The sequence below is a fragment of the Alexandromys fortis genome, unplaced genomic scaffold, assembly GCF_014885135.2.
Source record: "Alexandromys fortis isolate MF-2015 unplaced genomic scaffold, M_Fortis_MF-2015_v1.1 scaffold_55, whole genome shotgun sequence".
Classification (NCBI taxonomy): domain Eukaryota; kingdom Metazoa; phylum Chordata; class Mammalia; order Rodentia; family Cricetidae; genus Alexandromys; species Alexandromys fortis.
Window position 1 is genome coordinate 6,276,671 of NW_026067936.1, and position 10,198 is coordinate 6,286,868.

A 10,198-nucleotide genomic window follows, 5' to 3' on the forward strand; every position below is an offset into this window, starting at 1 on the left:
CGGTGGTTGGACCCCAGGGACATTTATTGGCCTAAAAGTTAAATGGCATAGAGACATTCTCAGCAAAGCAGACTCTTTCATCTTCTTTAGTCAGACTTGTGGCGACAGTCTGAGGAACAGTGCACCAAACAAGGTGAAGATCTTTTTCCAGAATCTTCCTTAGGCAAGGAGAGGAGGACCCCAAGGTGGAGGAACAGATGTCTGGCTTGGGAAGCCCCTTTCTCTTACCAAAACTAGACACTAAGAAACAAGGTAAATTAGTTTGTTGACAGGCATAAGACATAAGCAGAGTGATACAGCATAAACAAGCTTAGTTCCCGAGGTCTCAGCCCTGCCCTGCAGAATAAAAATGTTAGTCTATAGCTCAAAGTGCCAGGTGATGGATGCATAGTCTGAGAGAGGCCTTGGCAGGGTCAAGAGTGAGTTCCAGCGGGGGAGTCCTCCTCCGTGTGCACTCAGCAGGGAAGATGATCAGCCCATAAACCTCAGACAGCTCCAACCCACGCTCATCCCACACATTGTGAATACTGATTTCACGCTGACTGATCTAAAGCCATTGAAGCCATCAGTTCAACACGCTCCTGTGCTATAAGGATGACAGAGAGATGAGACTAGCCCTAATTGGTTTCTAGCATCTCTATTAAGGCTGATAATTTAAAACCTATGTATCTCCAAATCAACACAAGGTTGAGAAGGAATTGTAAACACCAAGGTGGTATATCATGGAAGTTCAGCTCCCGCCCCATTAAAATCTGCTAGGGTTGAGAAGCAATCAGAGACATTTCTACGTAACTTTATAACCATGGACTCTAACATTTTTTTTCCTACATTGCATAGTTATTCACATAAAAAATTTCCTAATTCTTTTATTTAATCTACTCGGTTTTGTGATTGTTTACCTCACTTTTTATTAATATTATTTACTGTTTGTGAGTCAACATCTCACTTTTTTGCCCAGGCTGAATTTGACTTTTAGCCTTCTTACCCCATCTGATTAAGCAAAGGGATTCCACGTATGTAACACTATGCTCAATTATTTTTACTTATTTTTACAAAATCATAGACTAATTCTTTCTTCAAAGGAAGTAAAAAAAGAAGCAATTTTCATTGAATCAAATAAAATAAATATCTGCTGTGTTAAAAGATGGGCTATGTAGCCTTCATAGAGGGGAGGTGCTTAGTCTTACTGTAACTCGATATGCCATGCTTTGTTGCTATTCATAGGAGACCTGCCCTTTCCTGAACAGAAGAGGAGGAGTGGATTGGTGCAGTGAGAAAAGAAGGGGTGGGCCAGGGAGGAGAGCAAGGAGCAGAAACTGCTGTGGGCATGCAAAATAAACAATTTAAAAAAGAGAGAGAGAGAGAGAGAGAGAGAGAGAGAGAGAGAGAGAGAGAGGGNNGGGAGGGAGGGAGGGAGGGAGGGAGGGAGGGAGGGAGGGAGGAAGGAAGGAAGGAAGGAAGGAAGGAGAGAAGGAAAGGAAGGAAGAAGGTAAGATAAAAAGAATGGGCTATGGCTAGGGTATCGCCAGGCTATGGCCAGGTGATATAAATGTATTAAATGTCATAATGGAACTAATTATAATGAACCCATTTTGTTTAGCTAAATGTTAATTAATGGAATAGCAAAATGTTGTAGCAGGAGTATTCTGTGGACATTAATATCTTCCCAAATCTATCTGTGTTACCGGACCCTCAGTTGTCCTCTGTTGAAACCAGATCTCCTGTCCCATGCATCAGATTCAAGTCTTAGCCCAGTGAGGTTCCACGTGAGCAGAAAGGCTCTCACTCAGCAATAGTAGATTTAGCTGAGGCAGTGCCAGACCAGCCTCACCTGAGAAAATAGGAGCTAAGGTACAATGAAGCCAGTCTACTGCTTCCAGACCCCACAAAACAAACGGGGAAGAGGTCAAAAGGCAGGTGGCACCGTGGAGGTATGAAAAGTTCTGGAAATTTGGAAATGACATCATTGGTGTCATTATTTCAGCCCCACAAATCCCTGTTATGCTCTAACAGATTTACCAAAATAAATGTTATGTCTTATTAGGCAAGTTGCATAACAATTTTGTATGCATACATACAGAGAAATTTTTTACATATACAGTGAGGATAAGCAATCCATCTATTATTACACGAAGAGCATATAATGGGCAGAAGAAATGAGGCAACTTGCTTTTGACTCAAAACTTGTATTTTCTGCCACATACACAATTCTTCTGAAAACTGGAAATACCAAAACTAAACACAATTTCACAAGCCAACCATCTGGATGACTTAAATGAGGCTACTTCACATCTACGAATTTTAGTTTCCTGAGTTCTAAACTTCTCAGACACATGCCACAGTGAATCATACCTTCATTCATACATGTACCTGTGTGTGTTCATATGCATGTATTTCTATTGAGAATTTGATTGACATTTACTACATGAATCAAATTCATTTTCAAATCTAGTCTCCATTGCTCCATTTTAAATGCTTGTCTACAACTCACTAAACTCCACAATCAGATCAGAATTTGACCCCAGTGTAGAAATAGGAGCGGCGGGGCTGCGTCCCCAACACCCCTGCCGCTTGGCTAGCTCATGCCCGAAATAACAACACACAAACTGTCTTCATTTAAGAACTGCTTGGCCCGTGAACTCTAGCCCTTACAGGCTAATTCTCGCACCTGGACTAGCCCATTTCTAATGATGTGTGTAAGCACCCCAAGGTGCGCTTACCGGGAAGATTCTAGCCTCCGTCCATCATGGATCTGAGCTTCATGCGTCTGCCTCAGAGCGCAGAGCTATTGCGTCTACCTGGGAGGGCTGAGCATGGCGTCTCTCCGGAAGCAGAGCAGAGTCTGACCTCACTTCCTCTTCTGCCCAGATCCTATTCTGTTTACTCCTCCCATCTATGTTCCAAGCCATGAGGCCAAGCAGCTGGTTTATTATAACTTAACCAATGAAATCAACAGATTGATATATGACACTCCCACATCACCCCAGACAGAAACGCCCCTCTGTGCCCTTCCTACTGTGCTGTGTAACGTCATGACTATCGTCTGAGTGAGAGATGTAAGGTAGAACCCAAACCCATGAACTCAATCTCTTTCACAGAGCACTAAAACTACAGGTCAACAAGCTTGACAGAGCCTTGGGTTCGAGGTTTTACACGAGTTCAATCATTGGCATAGCCTGTGAACTAGGACATACCACCTGTGTCTAAACCTTTACCTATAAATTGAAAAGAATGAAAGCAATCGCTGGTCTCGCAGAACTTCCACAGGGGAAACTCAGAATGCTTGCAAAGCCCTTCAGAAATGGCAATGTCTTTATTAGCAAGAAATATTCTATAGCAGACACTGTAAGAAAATGGATATAGAAAACATACTGGAGCATAGCAGTTTCTAACCTCCAGGTACTTGGCAGGGCATAGAAAGATAGTCTTACAGTGTCTCCATCCTCAAGAATATATGACTCTTGTATACTACAGAGAAGGGGAAAGATGAGGAGAAGTAACTGCATTTCAGAAACATTGTGTGCAGTGCCAAGAAAACATACTGTCCAGTCTATTGTATAATCTGAAAATATTTTCAATATTTCACAGATAAATAGAATTCCAACACTGTAAAATAACAAATTTAATTCAGTTTATTGACTTCAATGGATAAGGTAAGATGCAATTGAAGGCAGGGTTCCCTACGGCAGGTGATCCTCAAGCAGAGTTAGAAAGCCATTTGGTTAAGTTGAAAAGAACATTAGATCGGGAAAAGATGTCATTCAAATTCATTCATTTCCTTGACAAGAATGTAATTAGAATCATCTTGAGGCAAAAATGGCACAGTCAGTCTCTTTTCTATAATCAAACATTTTGCCATAGGAGTGTGCATCTTTTTCCTCCAAAGAATTTAGTCAGGATCATATCCATGCTCTAGAGTATGGACTGGCTATGGCTGACTTGAAGAGAAGGGAAAGAAAAAAAATAGAATACAATACAATAGAATAGAACAGAACAGAAAAATAGCTGACGTTTTAGAACCTATTCCTCCGCGGGATGCCTCCTTTAGCCTTGTACAGGGGGTAAGAGCTTGGTCCTGCCTCATCTTGATGTGTCAAGCTTTGTTATCTCCCATTGAGGCCTTACCATTTCTGAGGAGTGGATTGGGGGAAGAAAGGAGGTAGGGGAAGAAATATGAGGAGAAGAGGGAAGGGAAACTGTGGTTGGTATGTAAAATAAATTTTAAAATTTAATAAAAAAAATAAATAACAGAATATCAAGGGCAATGCTATAGAGCTTTGGCTTTCATTTATTGTCCTATAACCCTGACAAGCCTGCTGAATGAGCGGTAGACGATTATCTGCATCACTTTAGGTGGTCATCATCTACCCATCGGACCCATGAGCAAGACTATCAGGAAGTCATCAGACAGCCACAAGTGAAAAAACAAGTCCCTCTGAGGTTACTAGAGACATACAGAGACCCACAGAACTCAGTCCTGTAGACTGCATACAATCACAAAAGCTTTTTGTTTTAAGCCATAATGTCTGGGGAAGAATGCACAGCAATGATCTCATAGAAAGACTCTGGGCTATGTTGGATAGAACAAGATGAAATATCTTGAAGAGCCTTCCCAACCCTAAAGCAATGTTTTTTTTTGTTTTGTTTTGTTTTTGCAAATCCAAGACCTTGTCATTCTTTTGAGTAAGATCAGTAATGTATGTGTATTGATGTCTATATAAATTTTTAGATGAGTTAAAAACTCTCTGCAAGCATCAGCTCTAATACAGCCTCCCTGCAGGTCGCTACTGCAGAGACCACTGTTATGGGTTGCTTCAGATCTGTGTATCCACAATAATGCTGTGATTCCACACCCAGGAAAACACAGCTGTCATTTGCTTCCATTTCTCCCATCGAACTCCCAGACTTGGAAACCACAACGCTCCTCAGGGAAGCTTTGCCACTATACAATTCACTATAGAATTCACCCTCTGTTGTGTTTGATTCTGTTGAACTGTATCTCTACTTACAAAATGTCAGTACATGTGTGTGTACCCCTGAAAGGATCTTGGGGCTTGGGAAAGGCAGATCACGACATTCATACTATGGAATATAAAGCCCCTTTGAGCTCAAAGTGATGTAAACTAGCTCTAAATGGTATCATAGTATAATTATGTTTTGCCTTGCAAATCTAAGCAGAAATCTTGTCTTTTAGAGCTTTGTAGCCTTTCTTGTCTCCTTTAAATCCAAGACCATCAAAATACCCCCAAATGTGTTCTTCTCTGTAGTAGCAAGCACAGAACTGCCACTGAAGGGCAGAGGTGAAATGGAGGTCCCTGAGTCCTCCACTTTGGGTTCAGTAGAATAGCTCTAGGGTGTACCAAGCATCCTTCTTTCATCTTGATTTTTATCTTTCCTGGCGTCTACATGATCTTATCACCTTTAAAGTCCACGTTGCTTTTCATAAAATAAGTAGTCAGAACAATTATCATTTAGATTTAAAAACAATATATTGATGAGATTTTCTACTGTCTGAATATGAAGAAGTACTTACATCTTCTAGCCAAGGAGACAATGGTAGGAAATGAACACAAAGGGTAAGTAATCTTCCCAGTTTCTGTCAGTTCAAACCCACTTGCCATTTCTCACATGCTCTGTAAAGGGCAGGCCTCATGTAATGAACTTATTCCTAGCCACCTTCCTGCCACTCCCTCTTAAGAGCTCGTACATCAGTCTCCAGCAGATGCCTGTGTGTTCAAAATGGCAACTTTGCACAGCAGCTCCCAACTTAACCAGGTCTAAGTTCTTGAATAATGGGAGAAATAAAGAACCGTGGAAAAACTACTTGCTCATTCATTTTATAATTATGGGCTTTCATTACATGTGTGTGGGTTTCAGGGTTAAAGACACTACAGAGAACTAAATTGTAGAAATAGGGGTGGGGGCAAATGCTCATCGCATTCATCCCCTATCATTCTCTTCCTGAAGAGAGAGTATTGGGGGATGGCATATTTATGATCTATCTGCAGAAAGGAGCAGGAAATACTCCCTTAGCTTAATAAAACCAGACTTAGTATATAAGTAAAAGTGTTAATAGTAGTCATATTAAATAGATAAAAAGTTACATGACAGTCACAACTCTAAGTATCTTCTTGATTTTTATTAGCTAGAAATAAGACCTTCTTCTGTGGGCTGCTGCTGGATCATTTATGCCATCATCACGATGAACACACTGGGCCAATTTTAATGTCACAATTGAACTATACACACAAAGCTAGGAGAACAAAGGTAGGTAAATTTTCTATCTGAACTTCCTTCATAAGCAGGCCCCACGCAGCTCATCTTCTTAGCTCACCCTTCACATTGTAATGACCACAGAACGCTGGCCACTCTCTAACCTGATGCGACCTAAGTATTGTGAGAAATGGGACAATAAGAGAAATTGTATTATCCTTATTGGTCAAGCAGGAGGGGTTCCTCAGGAGGACCTTGATCATCTTATTACAAGCTGTGATAGAATTACTGAATGTGGCGAAAAGCTAACAACTGCTTTTCTTGTCTAAAACCAAGGATGCTCTCCCATTCCACCTTGTCTTTGAATAACCCCGGAAAATTCCCAATAGGAAGAACGAGTGGGAAAAGTCACTGTGTAGAGGAAAAAGGAATCATGGGTTCTTGCGACAGGCACTATATTTGGAAATTTTTCTTCTATGTATATCATCTAGATAGAATTAGGAACAATGTACCTCTGTAATCTCTCCACTTGGGAGTGAGGTTAAGTCCAGCCTAGGGGTACAGAGTTGGATCCTGTCTCAAAAGAAAAGAAAAAGGAAAACAAAGTAGATCTAGTCAACCAGGGACAGAGCCAGACCTCTGCAGCTCTGATACATGGTACTCATGTGTCCAGATAAAGTGACCATAAAATGAGCACTTTGTCCAGTCCTAGAGCTGAGGAAGAGAACAAGAGAAAATGAATGCTGGACTCTCTGTCTAGGTGGGAGCAGAAGAGAAGCCCTGCAAGCTCAGGGGTGAGGTCAGCAGTGGTCAGAGGTGGAGTCAGTATAAAGAGGGGCCAGGCTCTCCCCAGACTCTTCAGTTAATTTCTCACTGCCTTTGCCTCCACACACACCAACTGAGAGGTGCCTTCATTAAGATAACAGGTATCATACTCTAGAATGCTGAGGAAAGATAAGAGAGAGTCATTTCCCAGGATCTCCTTTGGCCAAGTCGGGCATTCATTCATGGAAATCAGCAAGCATTGTGTGTCCTATAGAAAAATCTCAGAGGTGAGGTAAAAGGAACTGACCTGACATATCTGAATGAGAGACTCAGGCCCCAGCAGGTCTGTGATCCATAGCTCTAACACAATCCCTGAGTACCCTGGCTCTAAGCCCAGACCCAGTGAAAGAAACACACCCTGGATTTGGGACATGAGCCAGTGAAAGAAACACTTTATCCCTAAACCCAAAGCCAGGGGAAAATACCCTGAGTTGGAAACCAGAGCCAAAAGAACACTATTTACCCCCAGAATCAAAACCTGTTCAAAAAATTCACCCTGGCCCTAAAATTGGAGTCTAATAGCTAAAAAGAACCAGAGAAAGAAAGATAGTTTGACCCCCAAATCAGAGCCATCTCTGACCCCACCAACCAATCCTTGAGCAGGAAAACCAACCAGTCCCTAAGCAGAGAAGTAGCTGCCTCTAGTCTAGAGGCATGACCTCCACCTGGCATTAGCAGGAGGCAGCTTCTTCCAATCAGCAAGGCGTGTCTGCCCCTGACCTTAGCTCATTAGGAGAAGCTGATCAGAAATAGGCAGCACATCACCCCACTAAGAGAGACCAATCAAGAACGGGCAGCGCCTCTCATGTTTGGAATTCCCCAAGCCCTCCCCTTCTTGCCTGGCCTCTATAAAAAATCCCCTTCCCATGAGCTCTGGGTCTCTCCTGCACTACTTCAGTGTGATTGCTATCACTCGGGATGGACAGACAGAGGAATCCAAGTTACCATAAGGACACTTTGCTTTTCCATTGGACTATGTCTCATGATGGTAATTTGGGGGTCTGGATTTAATGCAAAACATAATTATCAGTACCATTACAGGCTTGCCTGATGTCCTGTAAGTCCATTGTTCTTCCAGAACATTGTGTAAATTAAGAACATTCTAAAAGAATTACCAAACACAATTCAAACAAGGTCAGAAATGAGAGACTGCTGCTTTATATCTACTGCGACAGCCTTCCTGGAGTCCGCCTGCCATACTAAGATCGTTGAAATGACTGTAGAATTTCCCCTACTTCTGACAGTAGTCAATGAGCAATGAGCCCTTGCTTCCTTCTTGCTCTCTTCCAGATTGGCCCACGAAGCCTAAATCCTACAAAAATCATCCTAAAACCCTTTTACTGACATAAGATAGGGTTCTCAATAGTTCTTACTAGCAAACTCATTTACCCGCAAGTGTGTCCCTGTGGTCTTTAATTAAAAGATATTGATGTTAAACAAAAGTAGCTTAAAGGACTTTGAGAGAGGGCTGCTGTATATTTGCCAAAGTCGACTATCAATTAGGTCTGTATGTATACATATGTATATATACATATATTTGTATGTATGTGTATATATGTATATTCATATGGTTCCTGTGTGCATAGATAGATGATAGATAGATAGATAGATAGATAGATAGATAGATAGATAGATAGATAGATGTACATACATACATACATACTGTCTGTGTGTATGTACATGTAGGTGGGTGGGTGCATGTCCACAGGTGTGTACAAACAAGTGGAAACCAGAGGTTCATGTTGGATGTCTTTCTTGATCACTCACCTTGTGTTTTAAAACAAGATCTCATACTGAACCTAGAGTTCATCAATTCACTAGGTTGGCCTAGCCAAGGAGTAACAGAGCCTGCCTATGTAAAGTAGCCATACCTCCTCTGCCAGCACTAGAGTTACAGACACAAGTCACCACTTCTGGTTTTATGTAGACACTGGGAATCCAGATCCAGGTTTGCATACTCATACAACAGGCACTTTATTTGCTAAGACACTACCTCAGTACTTCTGTTAGCTTTGAGTATAACAGAAACTACAGAAACCAAACAATAACCAAGTAGAAGCACTCACTGTTGAATCTAATGCTTAAGTTGGGCTATACTCTAGGGCTTCAGAGCAAAGGTCACTACTCTAGGAAGAAGGTTGAACTGCTGTGGTTAGTTGCTTCAGTTTTGGTTCATGTGTCTCTCACCCCTCAAAAGGCTGGGCCTGTGTTTTGATTTGGACCTGGAATATACCAAAAAGATGTGTGTTAATGCTTGTTCCTTAGCTTACATTTATAGCATGGAGAATTGTTAAGAGCCCATACCTACTGGGAATTTGTTAAGCCACTGTGGGTATTCATTACTAGGAGACTGTGGGACCCCAGGCTCTTACTCAGTATTTTTGCTTCTTGGCATTGAAGTAAATAGCTTGTTCCACAATGTCTTCTTCACTGAAGTGCTGCCTCACCCCAAAGCAAACAGCAAAATGACCAATCAGTCACGAGCTTGAACCACCAAAACTGTGACCCAAGGTAGGGTTCTGTTCTTGTAGAGTTGGTTATCGGGGGTATTTGTTAAACTAATGGAAAGTTAGCATACCCAAGGCTCACCTCATGGTGCAAGTAGACTCAAAGCAGAGCAAGAAGAAACGTGTGTGCACAGATCTCACACTACATCACTGTTGCCTTGTGAAATGAAAAAAAATCATCTTGCATTTTTGAATGTTCAAGGCACAGTGCAAAAGCAAAGCAGATGCAGGACTGCTTGAATGCTGGGGTCTATGCCTTTAATTGAGAAAAGGTAAAGTCCTTGCAAAGGTCCTGGATAAAGAGAGAGGTGAACAATTGGAGATCCCACTGAAGTCTGCCACCTGGAGCTATTTAGCCTGCCCAGGATGGTATTAGATGAGCCATGAGGAAATTGTCATGTCAATGAGAAACCACGAAAAAGCAGGTCGGCCAGCAAATCCCTTTCACAAACAACCAAGCCAGGAATGACCAACCAAAAGGATTTGTACCAATCGTAGATCCATGCACACATCCATCCCAACAGTGCAAAAAGCACCCAACAGACAGGGAGCATGAATCGATGCTTCATTAAGGCTAAAGGGCCTTCATCCATGGACCCCAAAAATCTTGAATTCCACTATAAATCACAGGTGTCCTCCCTATTTCTTGGTGT